At 38.6% G+C, this 15465-nt stretch overlaps 1 protein-coding gene across 1 annotated transcript in view; it reads left to right on the top strand.

Annotated features, from left to right (window-relative positions):
- Window positions 1-15465, top strand: part of DOCK3 (dedicator of cytokinesis 3) — a 568243-nt gene that overhangs the window by 112581 nt on the left and 440197 nt on the right. The gene's annotated exons all lie outside the window — the stretch shown is intronic.

Genomic DNA, 15465 nt, shown 5'->3' with positions numbered 1-15465 from the left:
AAGAGAGAGTTTGACTTCTTCTTTGCCAATTTGAATACCTTTTATTTCCTTTTGTTGTCTGATTGCTGTTGCTAGGACTTCTAATACTATGTTGAACAACAGTGGTGAGAGTGGGCACCTTTGATGTGTTCCTGATCTTAAGGGAAAGGCTCTCAGCTTTTCCCCATTGAGGATGATATTCGCTGTGGGTTTTTTATAGATGGATTTTATGAACTTGAGGAATGTTCCCTCTATCCCTATACTCTGAAGAGTTTTAATCAGGAAAGGATGTTGTATTTTCTCAAATGCTTTTTCTGCATCAATTGAGAGGACTATATGGTTCTTCTCCCTCCTCTTATTAACGTGTTCTATCACATTGATTGATTTGCGAATGTTGAACCACCCTTGCATCCCGGGGATAAATCCCACTTGGTCGTGGTGGATGATCCTTTTAAAATCATATTAGCTAGGATTTTGTTGAGGATTTTGGAATCCATATTCATCAGGGATATCGGTCTGAAATTCTCCTCTTTGATGGGGTCTTTACCTAGTTTGGGGATTTCTATTTTTTAAAACAGCTTCAATAGAATAAGTATTATTTCTTCTGTGAATGTTTAAAGGTAGAATTCCCCAGAAAATCCATCAGGCCCTGGATTCTTGTTTTTGGGGAGGTTTTTTTTTAAAATTTATTTATTTATTTTAAAGATTTTTTTTTTAATTTTTATTTTTTTATATTTTAAAGATTTTATTTTTTTTTGACACAGAGAGAGAGACAGTGAGAGAGGGAACACAAGCAGGGGGGAATGGAAGAGGGAGAAGCAGGCTTCCTGCTGAGCAGGGAGCCCGATGTGGGGCTCGATCCCAGGACCCTGGGACCATGACCTGAGCCGAAGGCAGACGCTTAACGACTGAGCCACCCAGGCGACCCTTAAAGATTTTATTTATTTATTTGACAGAGAGAGACACAGTGAGAGAGGGAACACAAGCAGGGTGAGTGGGAGAGGGAGAAGGAGGCTCTCCGCTGAGCAGGGAGCCCGATGACGACTGAGCCACCCAGGCGCCCCTTTTTGGGAGGTTTTTGATCACTGCTTCAATCTTGTTACTGGTTATTGGCCCATTCAGGTTGTCAGTTTCTTCCTGTTACAGTCTTGGCAGCTTATAGGTTTCCAGGAAGGCCTCCATTTCATCCAGATTGCTCAGTTTATTGGCATATAGTTGTTGATAATAATTTCTAATAATTGTTTCTATTTCCTTGGTGTTAATCGTGATCTCTCCCCTTTCATTCATAATTTTATTAATTTGGGTCCTTTCTCTTTTCTTTTGGATAAGTCTGGCCAGTGGTTTATTGATCTTACTAATTCTTTGAAGAACCAACTTCTAGTTTTGTTGATCTGATCTACTGTGTTTCTGGTTTCTAATTTATTAATCTCTGCTTTAATTTTAATTATTTGTTGCTTTTTCTCTAGTTCTTTAAGTTGTAGAGTTAGTTGGTGAATTCGGGATTTTTCTATTTTTTTGAGTGAGGCTTGGATGGCTATGTATTTCCCCCTTAGGTCTGCCTTTGTGGTATCCCATAGGTTTTGGACTGATGTGTTTTCGTTCTCATTGATTTCCATGAATTGTTTAAGTTCTTCTTTGATTTCCTGTTGACCCAAACATTCTTGAGCAGAGTGGTCTTTAGCTTCCAAGTGTGTGAATTTCTCCCAAACTTTTTCTTGTGATTGAGTTCCAGTTTTAGAGCATTGTGGTCTGAGAATATGCAGGGAATAATCTCAATCTTTTGGTGTCGGTTGAGACCTGATTTGTGACCCAGTATATGGTCTATTCTGGAGAAAATTCCATGTGCACTCGAGAAGAATGAGTATTCTGTTGTTTTAGGGTGGAATGTTCTGTAAATATCTATGAGGTCCATCTGGTCCAGGGTATCATTCAAAGCTCTTGTTTCCTTGTTGATTTTCTGCTTACATGATTTGTCCATTGCTGAGAGTGGAGTCTTGAGGTCTCCTACAATTAACATATTGTTATCAATATGACTCTTTATTTTGGTTAACAGTTGGCTTATATAGATGGCTGCTCCCATGTTGGGGGCATAGATATTTACAATTGTTAGATCTTCTTGTTGGATAGACCCTTTAAGAATGATATAGTGTCCTTTTGTGTCTCATTACTGACTTTAGTTTAAAATTTAATTTGTCTGATATAAGAATTGCTACCCCAGCTTTCTTTTGAGGTCTGCTGGCATGGAAGATGGATCTCCATCCCTTCACTTTCAGTCTGGATGTATCTTTAGGTTCAGAAGGACCAGTTGAAATAGGGTCCCCTACTCCTCCGCCCTCTTTCCCCCCTCCTCTCCATGATGCTGTATTTTGTCAAATGCTTTTTTGCATCTCTTGAGAGGGTCATATGGTTCTTGTCCTTTCTCTTATTAATTGATTGATTTGTGGATGTTGAACCACCTTTGCAGCCCAGGAATGAATTCCACTTTGTCGTGGTGAATAATCCTTCTAATGTAATGTTGGATCCTACTGGCTAGTATCTTGGTGAGAATTTTGGCATCCAAGTTCATCAGAGATATTGGTCTGTAATTATCCTTTTTGGTGGCGTCTTTGTCTGGTTATGAGATCAAGGTAATGCCTCACAGAATGAGTTTGGTAGCTTTCCTTCCATTTCTGTTTTTTGGAACAGCTTCAAAAGAATAGGTATTCTTCTTTAAATGTTTGGTAGAATTCCGCTGGGAGGCTATCTGGCCCTGGACTCTTGTTTGTTGGGAGATTGATTACTGCTTCAGTTTCTTTTCTGGTTATGGGTTTGTTCAGGTTTTCTATTCTTCCTGGTTCAGTTTTGGTCATTTATGTTTCTAGGAATGCATCCATTTCTTCCAGATTGCCTGATTTGGGGGGCATATAATTGCCCGTAATATTCTCTTATAATTGTATTTCTTAGGTGTTGGTTGTGATCTCCCCTCTTTCATTCGTGATTTTATTTATATGGGTCCTTTCTCTTTTTGGTAAGTCTGGCAAGCGGTTTATTGATCTTATTAATTCTTTCAAAGAACTAGCTCCTAGTTATGTTTATCTGTTCTGCTGTTCTTTTGGTTTCTATTTCATTGATTTCTGGTCTAATCTTAATTACTTCCCTTTTTCTGCTGGTTTTAGATTTTTTTTTGCTGTTCTTTCTCCAGCTCCTTTAGGTATAGGTTTAGGTTGTGTACCTGAGACTTTTCTTGTTTCTTGTGAAAAGCCTGTGTTGCTATATACTTCCCTCTTAGGACCGTCTTTCCTACATCCTAATGGTTCTGAACTGTTGTGTTTTCATTTTCATTTGTTCCAAGGAATTCTTAAAAATTCTTCTTTAATTTCCTGGTTGACCCATTCATTCTTTAGTAGGATGCTCTTTAGCCTCCATGTATTTGTAGTCCTTCCAAATTTTCTCTTGTGATTGAATTCAAGTTTTAAAGTACTGTGGTCTGAAAATATGCAGGGAATAATCTCAGTCTTTTGGTACCAGCTGAGACCCGATTTGTGACCCAGTATGTGCTCTATTCTGGAGAATGTTCTGTGTGCACTTATGAAGAATGTGTATTCTGTTGCTTCAGGATGAAATGCTCTGAATATATCTGTGAAGTCCATCTGATCCAATGTGTCATTCAGAGTCCTTGTTTCCTTGTTGATCTTCTGCTTAGATGATCTGTCCATTGCTGTGAGTGGGGTGTTAAAGTCCCACTATTATTGTACTGTTATCAATGTATTTCTTCAATTTTGTTATTACTTGGTTTACATAATTGGCTGCTCCCATGTTTGGGGCATAAATATTTGTGATTGTTAGATTTTGTTGGATAGACCCTTTTGTTATGATATAGTGCCCTTCTTCATCTTTTACTACAGTCTTTGGTTTAAAATCTAGTTTGTCTGATGTAAGGATTGCTACCCCAGCTTTCTTTTGATTTGCATTAGCATGGTAAATTGTTCTCTACCCCCACACTTTCAATCTGGAGGTGTCTTTGGGTCTACAACAAGTCTCTTGTAGACAGCATATTAATAGGTCTTGTTTTTTTAATCCAATCTGATGCTCCTTGTATTTTGATTGGAGCATTTAGTATATTTACATTCAGAGTAACTACTGAAAGATATGAATTTAGTGCCATTATATTACCTGTAAAGTCATTGTTTCTGTAGGCTGTCTCTTCCTTTCTGTTCTTTGTTACTTTTGGGCTCTCTGTTTGTTCAAAGGATGCCCTGTAATTCTTGCAGGGCTGGTTTAGTGATCAGAGATCCTTTTAGTTTGTTTTCCTGTAAACTATCTCTCCTTCTATTCTGAATAAAAGCCTTACTGGATAAAGTATTCTTACTGCCTGTTTTTCTCATTCAGCACTTTGAATATATCATGGCAGTGCTTTCTGGCCTGCCAGGTCTCTGCAGACAGATCTTCTGTCAGCCTTATGTTTCTGCCCTTGTAGGTTAAGGATCTCTTGTCCCGCGCTGCTTTCAGGATTTTCTCTTTATCTCTGAAATTTTCAGGCTTCACTATTATATGTCGATTATTGATTATGGGGGGGGGGGGAGGAGTGTGCTTCTTGGACTTGAATGCCTGTTTCCTTCCCCAGAATCAGGAAGTTCTCAGTTATAATTTGTTCAAATAAACCTTCTGCCCCTTTTGTCCCTCCTCTTCCTCTGGGACCACATTATTCTATTATTATTTGCTTTATGGTATTGCCGATTTCTTGAATCCTTCTTTTGTGATCCAGTAGTTGTTTGTCTCTCTTTTTCTCAGCTTCCTTATTCTCTGTCATTTTGTCTTCTATATCACTAAATCTCTCTTCTTCCTCATTTGTCTTAGCAGAGCCTCCATTTTTATTGCCCCTCAATAGTAGCCTTTTTGATTTTGGCCTGAGTAGATTTTAGTTCTTTCTCTAGTAAGGGATTGTCTAGTGTCTTCTATGCTTTTTCAAGCCCAGCCAGTATCTTTATAATCGTTTTGAATTCTAATTCCAGCATCTTATTTCTTTCCATATTGATTAAATCTCTGGCAGTGAGTACTGCCTCCTGTTCTTTCTTTTGGTGTGAGTTTTTCCATCTTGTCATTATGTCCAGTAAAAAATAGATGAAAGAGAGAGAAAATACAAAAATAGCAGGAACAACATGTGAAAAATATAAACAAAACAAATCAGAAGAAAAAAGAAACAAAAAGAAGAAAGAAAAACTCAAGAAGTAAAACAGACCAAAACAATAAGTTGGATATTGGGTGTATTTTGGTGTGTTTGTTGTTAGAAAAAACTAGATCCCAAAATAGGAATGAAAGAAAAACTTTATATACAAAAATAAAATTGAACACAATGATAGGAAACCAAAAATGAAAAAAAAAATACATATAGCATAATATAAAAACAAAAATGAAAAGACTTAAAAAAATGATTTTATAAAATAAGAAAATAGCTGAAAAGGAAAAAAAATACAACTGAAAGACTAAAGAATAAGAAAAAAAGAATACCAGGATGTTATATATTGTTTTCCCCAAGAGCTGAAGTTTTGTATGCTCTATAATAAACTTGGTGTTAGCCTGATGTTCCTGCTGGTCTTCTGGGGGAGGGGCCTGTTGTGCCGATTCTCAGGTGTCTTTTTGCTCAGGTGGCATTGAACCCCCCTTGTCAGGGTCTGGGCTCAGTGTAAGAGGCTCTGGATTGCACTCTGTGGCTCTCTTTTCTCTCGGAAGGTTTTTAGCCCTGATTGGGGGGTGAAAATGGTGTGCCTCTATCTCTAGTCTGGCTGAAAGTTCATACCCCCCACTTTTCAGTATGCCCTCACAGAAAAGCAGTCAATCACTCTTGTCTCCCTGGTTTCCATCCAAATTCTGTGTTCACCCAGCCTGTGACCAGGCCTTTTTATCTCAGGCATATGATCCTGTTTCAAGTCTCCAAACTTTACAGACTCCTGCAGTGGAGACTGGCGCTGTTCCTCCCAGGGGAGGGGGGGGCACTGCACTTCTGCCTTTTGCTGGGCCCCTGCTTGGAGAGTGGTTGCCTGGCTGTGCAGAGTTTCAGGGTTTATGACAACACCAAGCTGAAAGCTGGTATCTAGACTTACTGTTTGTAGCTCTGATGCTTGGGAACTCTTCCATACTTAGGCACCCCAATTTTTTTTTGACCCTGGGAATCTTGAGACTTTGATGTCCCACCAGGGATCTCACCCCACCTCACCCCCTGAGCACCTTTCAGGCAGGGGTGTCCCCCACCAGAACAGAGTTCTAAAAGTTACAATTTTGTGCTTGGCTGCTTATAACCCTTTCTGGTAGCCGGCTTACAGAGGCTCCGTCCCCCCACAGTTTATCTTCCAGATACATGGCCTGGGATTCACATCTCCGTACCTCCAATCTTGCAAAAAGTGGTCGATTTTCTATTTGTAAAAGTGCAGCAAATCTTTTCTGAGATCTCCGGTTGACTTGGCAGGTGTTCAGAATGATTTAGTAACTATCTAGCTGAATTCCAGAGACCAGATGAAATTAATGCCATCTTAACTCCTCCCTGCAGCTGAAGTCCTGATCTCAGGATTGTGATGGAACCCTGTCTCCATGCTGAGCGTAGAGTCTGCTAACATTTCTCTCTCTCTTTGCCCCTCCCAGCCTTGATCTCTCTCTCTCTTTCTCTCACTTTCTCGTACTGCTCATCTCCAGGCCGTGAGCGCTGGGCAGGGCATTGCTCTCTTGTGGTGGGTGGTTTTCGGTCGTGTTCCCACTGGGTGGTCTCCCCAGCATCTTTTTATGTGTGTGTTAGCCATCTGGGTGTCTTATTTGGAAAAGTTTCTATCCATGTCTTCTGCCCATATCTTAACTGGATCATTTGTTTTATGGGTGTTTAGTTTGGTAAGTTCGTTATAGATTTTTGATATTAACCCTTTATCTGATATGTCTTTTGCAAATATCTTCTCCCATTCCATAGGTTGCCTTTTAGTTTTGTTGTTTCCTTTGCTATGCAGAAGCTTTTTATCTTTATGAGGTCCCAGTAGTTCATTTTTGCTTTTATTTCCCTTGCCTCCAGTGACATGTCTAATAAGAAGTTGCTACAGCGGAGGTCAAAGAGGTTTCTGCCTATGTTCTCATCTAGGATTTTGATATTTTCCTGTCTCACATTTAGGTCTTTCATCCATTTTGAATTTATTTTTGTGTATGGTATAAGAAAGTGGTTCAGTTTCATTCTTCTGCATTTTGCTGTGCAGTTTTCCCAACACCGTTTGTTGAAGAGACCTTTTTTCCATTGGATATTCTTTCTTGCTTTTCTACCCTAGTTTAAAACATGCATTCTTGATTTATTAGGGTCTATGTTAAATGTGCACTTTTTATACGTCCAGCAACACATGAACTTTGCAGTGATTTAATTGCATTTATCCCTTTCTTACCTTTTGTTACTACTGTTGTCATATATCTTACTTGTATGTATATTCATTTGTCCACATTTTTGGCTTTTCTAATGCTTTTCCTTACTTTCCTTTTTTTTTTTTAAAAAAAAGATTTTATTGAGAGAGTGAGAGAGAGAGAGAACACAAGAGGGGGGAGCGGGAGAGGGAGAAGCAGACTCCCCACTGAGCGGGGAGCCTGATGCGGGACTCAGTCCCGGGAGTCTAGGATCATGACCCAAGCCGAAGGCAGTCGCTTAACCAACTGAGCCACCCAGGCGCCCCTTTTCCTTACTTTCTTGTTTTTCGTGGTTCAACCTGGGATCATTTTCTTTTTACTGCAAGTACTCCTTTTAGTAGTGTTTCTTTTAGTGCAGGTTTGCTGCACATTCATTCAGCTTGTTTATGTGTGTCTGTTTTTAATTTGTCATCATTTTTGAAAGATGTTTTCCCTGGATATAGATTTCAAGTGATGAATATGTTCTTTTAACATTTTAATGATTTTACTCATTAATTTTTGATTTCTGTAGTTTCTGTTGAAAAGTTACTGTGCATGTTTTATTGTTCCCCTAAAGGTAATGTGGCTCTGCTCAGTTCTTTAGCCTCCTGGATGTTGCTTTCTTCTGGGCTGTTTTGAGCCTTTCCCTGCATCCCTGTTTCAGAATTGGGCATCCTAAGAGTGGAGATTGTATTGGTAGCTCTCAATGTTAACCTTTTTCTGCTTATCTTGGTGGGACTGTCATTTTTTGTTGGGATCCTCTCATGGAAAGTCAGGTGAATGAGGATCTCATTTTGATGTTCTCTTTCCCTTAATAGTACCTCGAGTCTTTTTTTTTTTTTTATTCTTATGTTAATCCCCATACATTACATCATTAGTTTTAGATGAAGTGTTCCATGATTCATTGTTTGTGCATAACACCCAGTGCTCCATGCAGAATGTGCCCTCCTCAATACCCACCACCAGGCTAACCCATCCTCCCACCCCCCTCCCCTCTAGAACCCTGTTTGTTTTTCAGAGTCCGTCTCTCATGAGTACCTCGAGTCTTATCTATGATAGGTGCTCTCCAGTGCTCTTACACAGTTGTTTCATGTATTCATTGAAGTTTATATTTATTCAATGCAAATGGTTTGTCAGGGCTAAAACCAGAAGTTTGTAAATGTATTTTATATATTTTTGAATTCTAAAAGAGTTTTAAAACATCTTAATCAATGGCAGTATTATTGAAATTTGTTTGTGGCTCTCCAAAGTGACTAATTTTAAGGGAAAAATAACTCATTTGGAAGTAGAAGACCTCATTTTTAATGTACATTTATTTATTGCCAGTTATCTTTTATACTTACTGCAGATGAATGAAGATTGAAAATAGCACTAAGTTATGCAAATAAGTGGACGAGATCGTTCTTTAACAGTTTTCAGTGAAAATACTGGCAAGATCATTTTGAATGTAGACCTTGTGAATAATTTTGTTTCTCTATTTGGGGGCTGAATTTTCTATATAAGTTTATACAAGTGGTTGGCACTTTCTTTCTTGCCTATTAGTTATATAATTGGAAAAGGATAAAAAATTGTGTGAGCTGTGCATATTTTTATTGATGTACCAAACAAAAAAATCTGTATTTTTAGATAATTATAGATTTTGGTTTTGGCCCTTGATTTTATAGTTGTTTACTTAAATGATTTCTAAGGTTGATGGACATGGAAATCTGTCCTTCATAGTGAACCATGACTTTTTACTAAACTATTTTATTGTAATTTTATTTTTTAAAGATTTTTTTTATTTATTTGACAGAGACACAGAGATAGAGGGAACACAAGCAGGGGGAGTGGGAGAGGGAGAAGCAGGCTTCCCGCGGAGCAGGGAGCCTGATGTGGTGTTCGATCCCAGGACCCTGGGATCATGACCTGAGCTGAAGGCAGACGCTTAACGACTGAGGCACCCAGGCACCCCTAAACTATTTTAAATTATGATATGGAATAGAAGAGAAGTTGTGGTTGTCATCTACCTGTCTGTACTTCCTGTGCTGCTGCTCTCCCATGATGGTGGGTGTAAATAAATTTGCATTTGTTTTCCATTTGTCAGTGAAGAATATGTTACACCTTTGAAATAAAAAGTTTGGAACTTCTTGTTGAATGGTACTTTTTGCTGAACTGCATTGGTGCTTTTGATCTGACTTGATTGGTTTGTACCCAGAATCTTTGTAAAGGACTGCTGATTGTTGACTGTCACATGGCCTGATCTATATAGAGTCTTTATTCTTTTGGGTTAACACTGCTGACACTGTTCTGCAGCCTCTCTGCCAGTAGCCATTGTAGTGGTACTGTTGGCTCTTTTTGATAGGATAGCCTCACTTACATTGCGTGACTGGCAAGGACAATTCACAACCTAAATAATAATGCATATTTAACAAAGTAGTATTCAGCAGTGTTTAAGACTATACATGTTAAAATACCTAGCACAGAGCATGGTGCAGGGACAGGTGACCACTACTTTTTTTTTTAAAGGGAGCGTTTTCCCCAGCACTTTATTTATTTAAAGGTAAACTCTATCCCCACCATGGGACTTGAACTCATGACTCTGAGGTCAAGAGTTGAATGCTCTACCGACTGAGCCAGACAGGTGCCCTGACTATTACTTGTTGCCTGTATGTTTAAGTAATTGTGACTTTCAGATGATACATAATAAATATATAAATATTCATATATATATATATTTACACTCAAGACCCAGAGTGTTTTTCTAAATAGCCTTCCCTATTAATTAATTTGTATTTCACTTCTTACTTTTTGCTATTCTAACCTAATGGGATTAAATTTTTTTAAAAAAAGTTTCCTTTAAAAAAAATCAGAGTGAAGAGGAGCTAAGATGGTGGAGTAGTAGGGGGACTCTGAGCTTGACTTGTCCCTCAAACACAGCTAGATCAACATCAAATCATTTTGAACAACTAGGAAATTGATCTGAGGATTATGAAAACAGTCTGTACAATTGGAGGGAGAGAATGTGGCACCTGCGAGGTTTGGAGATGTGAATTGGGGGAGAGAAAAGCCCCAGTGCTGTGAAGGGAAGGAGCACTTTTCCCCAAGAGAAGTCAGGGAGAGAGGGAGAGAGCAGGAAAGAACAGTGTGTAGGGTACCCCCCACCCTGCCCCCCATACCAAGTCTACTGATCATAGAGTACTCCAAAGCTTCAGCTTCAATTCTGGTGCAAATAGGAATAGGCTTTCTTTTTTTATCTTTTATTTTTTATTTTATTTTATTATTATTTTTTCTTTAGAGTTTGGCTTATAGTTTTTTGTTCGTTTGTAGGTTTGTTTCCTTTTTTTTTTTTTTTTACATTAGGCTTTTTTTTCTTCCTTTTTTTCTTCTTTCTTTTTCTTTGGAATCAGGCTTACAGTGTTTGTTTTTTTGGTTCTTTTTCCTTTCCCTTTTCTTGGATCAGGCTCCCCCCCCCCCTTTTTATCAGGCTTTTATCAAAACACACCTAGTTAAAGGTCCAAACACTCCACACTGCAAGCAAGGAGGAACTCTGTGGAGGAATGATCTGTGGGAAAGAGCAGCCAAAATACAACAGCAGAGTGCACACAGCATACACTAGAAACACTTCCTGATGCGCCAGGTCGTAGACAGTGTATGACCCCTTCTTAATATAGTATTACTCTCAGGAGCAGGAAACATAACAAGCTTTCATAATACACAAAAGACAGAAACCTAGACATAATGACAAAATGGAAGAATTCTCCTTAAAAGAAAGATCAAGAAGAAATCACAGCCAGGGATTTGCTCAAAACAGATATAAGCAATATATCTGAACAAGAATTTAGAATAGCAGTCATAAGAATACTAGCTGGGCTTGAAAGAAGCATAGAAGACAAATCGTGGCTGCAGAGATAAAAAGACCTAAAAACTAGGTCAAAATAAAAAATGCCATAACAGATGAAAAACCACTGGATGTAATCACAATGAGGATAGAAGAAGCAGAGGATTGAATAGGTGATATAGAAGATAAAATTATGGAAAATAATGAAGCTGAAAAGAAGAGGGAAAGAAAACTATTAGATCATTAATGTAGACTTAGGGAACTCAGCAATTCCACAAAGCACAATTATATCTGTATCATGAGTCCCAGGAGAAGAGCAGGAAAAAGTTTTATTTGTACCAATTATAGCTGAGAAATTCCCTAATCTGGGGAAGGAAACAGGTATTCAAGTCCAAGAGGCACAGAGAACTCCCCTCAAAATCAACAAAACCGGTCAACACCAACACATATCATAGTGAAACTTGCAAAATACAAAGAAAAAGAGAATTCTGAAAGCAGTTAGGAACAGAATGTCCTTAACCTACAAGGGTGGACACACAAGGTTAGCAGCAGATCTGTCCACAGAAACTTGGCATGCCAGAAGAAAGTGGCATGATACATTCAACATGCTGAATGGGGAAAGTGTGCAGCCAAGAATACAATATCCAGCAAGGCTGTCATTCAGAATAGGAGAGAGAAAGTTTCCAAGACAAGCAAAAACTAAAGGAGTTTGTGAACATTAAACCAGCTCTTCAAGAAGTATTGAAGGGGACCCACTGAGTGGGAAAGACACCAAAAGCAACAAGACTAGAAAGGAACAGAGACAATCTACAGGAACAACGACTTTATAGGTAATACAGTGACACTAAATTCATATCTTTCAGTAAGTACTCTGAATGTAAATGGGCTAAATGCTCCAATCAGGAGACATAGGGTTATCAGAATGGATAAAAAACAAGACCCATCAATATGCTGCTTTCAAGAGAGACTCATTTTAGACCCAGAGACACCTCCAGATTGAAAGTGAGGGGTTGGAGAACCATGTATCATGCTAATGGACATCAAAAGTGAGCTAGGGTAGCAATCCTTATATCAGACAAACTAGATTTTAAACCAAAGACTCTAATAAGAGATGAAGAAGGGCACTATGTCATAAGAAAGGGGTCTATCCAACAAGAAGATCTAACAATTATAAATATTTATGCCCCCAATTTGGGAGCAGCCAAATATATAAATCAATGAATAACAAACTTAAACTCATTGATAATAATGCAATAGTAGTAGGAGACTTAACACCCCACTCACAGCAGTGTCAGATCATCTAAGTAAAGATCAACAAGGAAACAGTGGTTTGAATGACACACTGGACCAGATGGGCTTCACAGATATATTCAGAGCATTTCATTCTAGAGTAACAGAAAACACATTCTTTTCAAGTGCCCATGGAACATTCTCCAAAATAGATTAACACTGGGTCACAAATCAGGCCTCAACCAGTAAAAAAAGATGGAGGTCATATCATGCATATTTTCAGACCATAATGCTAGGAAGTCAACCACAAGAAAAAATTTGGAAAGACCACAAATACATGGAGTTTAAAAAATATCCTACAAAAGAATGAATGGGTTAACCAGGAAATTAAAGAAGAAATAAAAAAATACATGGAAATTAAAATGAAAACACGACAGTCCAGGGACGCAGCAAAGGGGGTTATAAAGGGAAGTATATAGCATTACAAGCCTTCCTGAAAAGTAAAAAAAATTCAAATACAGAGCCTAAGGTGCCTGGGTGGCTCATTCAGTTAAGCATCTGCCATAGTCTCAGGTCATTATCCCAGGATCCTGGGATCAAGCCCCACATTGGATTCCCTGCTCGTAATGAAGCCTGCTTCTCCCTCTCCCTCTGCCTGCCACTTCCCCTGCTTGTGCTCTCTCTCTCTCAAATAAATAAATAAAATATTTAAAAAACAAACAACACAGCCTAAGCTTACATCCAAAGGAGCTGGAAAAAGAACAGCAAATGAAATCTAAAACCAGCAGAAAAAGGGAAATAACTAAGATTAGAGCAGAAATAAATAATATAGAAATTTAAAAAAACCAGTAGAACAGATCAACAAAACCTGGAGCTGGTTCTTTGAAAGAATTAATAAGATTGATAAACCCCTAGCCAGACTTATCAAAAAGAAAAGAGAAAAGACCCAAATAATATCACGAGTGAAAGAGGGGAGATCACAACCAACACCTAAGAAATACAATTATAAGAGAATATTATGAGTATGTGCTACCCTACAACCAAGCAATTGCACTACTGGGTATTTACCCCAAAGGTAGAGATGCAGTGAAAAGAAGGGGCATGTGCACTGCAGTGTTCATAGCAGCAATGTCTACGACAGCCAAGCTGTGGAGGGAGCTGAGATGTCCTTCAACAGATGAATGGATAAAGATGTGGTTCATATATACAATGGAATATTACTCAGCCATCAGAAAGGATGACTACCCACCATTTGCATCAATGTTGATGGAACTGGAGGGTATTATGCTAAGTGAAATAAGTCAATCAGAAAAAGACAATTATATGGTTTCACTCATATGTAGAATATAAGGAATAGCTCAGAGGGTCATAGGGACAGGGAGGAAAAACTGAATGGGTAGAAATCAGGGAAGGAGACAAACCATGAGAGACTCTTGACTTTGGGAAACAAACTGAGGGTTGCAGAAGGAGATGGGTGGGGGGACTGGGTAGGGTGATGGGCATTAAGGAGGGCATGTGATGTGGTGAACATTTGGGTGTTATATGCAATTAATGAATCATTGAACATTACATCAAATCTAATGATGTATTATATATTGGCTAATTGAATTTAAATTAAAAAAAAAACAAAAACAAAGACTCCACCAAAAAGGAGAATTACAGACCAATATCCTTCAGGAACACGGATGCCAAAATTCCCACCAAGATACTAGCCAGTAGGATCCAACAGTACATTTAAAGGATTATTTACCATGACCAAGTGGTATTCATTCTTGGGCTGCAAAGGTGGTTCAACATCCACAAATCAATCTGGGCTCTAGGGGTGGTTCAGTATCAATCAACATGATACACCAAATCAATCAACATGATATACCACATTAATAAAAGAAAGGATAAGAACTATATGATCCTTTCAATAGATGAAGAAAAAGCATTTGACAAAATACAGCATCTTTTCTTGATAAAATCCCTCCACAATGTAAGGATAGAGGAAATATATCTCAACATCATAAAGGCCATATATGAAAGACCCACAGCTAATATCATCCTCGATGGGGAAAACCTGAGAGCTTTCGCCTAAGATCAGGCAAGTGACAGGGATGTCCACTCTCACCACTGTTGTTCAACAGAGTACTGGATGTCCTGGCCTCAGCAATCAGGCAAGAAAAAGAAATAAAAAGCATCCAAATTGGTAAAGAAGAAGTCAAATTTTCTCTCTTTGTAGATGACATGACCCTCTATATAGAAAACCTACAACTCTCCACCCAAAAATTGCTAGAACTCATACAGGAATTCAGCAAAGTGGCAGGATATAAAATCAATGCACAGAAGTCAGTTGCATTTCTATACACTAACAATGAGACAGAAGAAAGAGAAATCAAGGGAATCAGTCCCATTTACAATTGCACCAAAAACCGTAAGATACCTAGGAATAAACCTAACCAAAGAAGTAAAGGATCTGTTCTCTGAAAACTATAGAACACTGATGAAAGAAGTTGAAGACACAAAGAAACGGAAAAACATTCCATGCTCATGGATTGTAGGAACAGATGTTGTTAAAATGTCTATACTACCCAAAACAATCGACACATTCAATAAAATCGTGTCAAAATAACCCAAGCATTTTTCACAGAACTAGCGCAAACAATCCTAAAATTGTGTGGTACCAGAAAAGAACCCGCATAGAGAGGAATGTTGAAAAATAAACCAGGGTCACCTGGGTGGCTCAGATGGATAAGCGTCTGCCTTCGGCTCCAGTCATGATCTCCCAGTCCTGGGATAGAGCCCCATGTTGGGCTCCTGGCTTGGCGGGGGGTCTGCTTCTCCCTCTCCCTCTGCCTCTCTCTCTGCTTGTGCTCTCTCTGTCTCGCTCTGTCTTTCAAAATGAATAAATAAAATCTTAAAAAAAAAAAAAAGGAAAAAAAACCAAAGCAGGAGGCATCACAGTGCCAGACTTCTAGCTGTATTACAAAGCTATAATCATCAAGACAGTATAGTACTGGCACAAAAACAGACACATAGATCAAGGGAACAGAATAGAAAACCCAGAAATGGAC

The sequence above is a fragment of the Mirounga angustirostris genome, unplaced genomic scaffold, assembly GCF_029215605.1.
Source record: "Mirounga angustirostris isolate CCGP_5_RB_7025 unplaced genomic scaffold, mMirAng1.0.hap1 SCAF_1, whole genome shotgun sequence".
In the NCBI taxonomy this organism is placed as follows: Eukaryota; Metazoa; Chordata; class Mammalia; order Carnivora; family Phocidae; genus Mirounga; species Mirounga angustirostris.
Note: the sequence above shows the minus strand (reverse complement) of the source record. Positions and strands in the feature narration are given on the sequence as shown.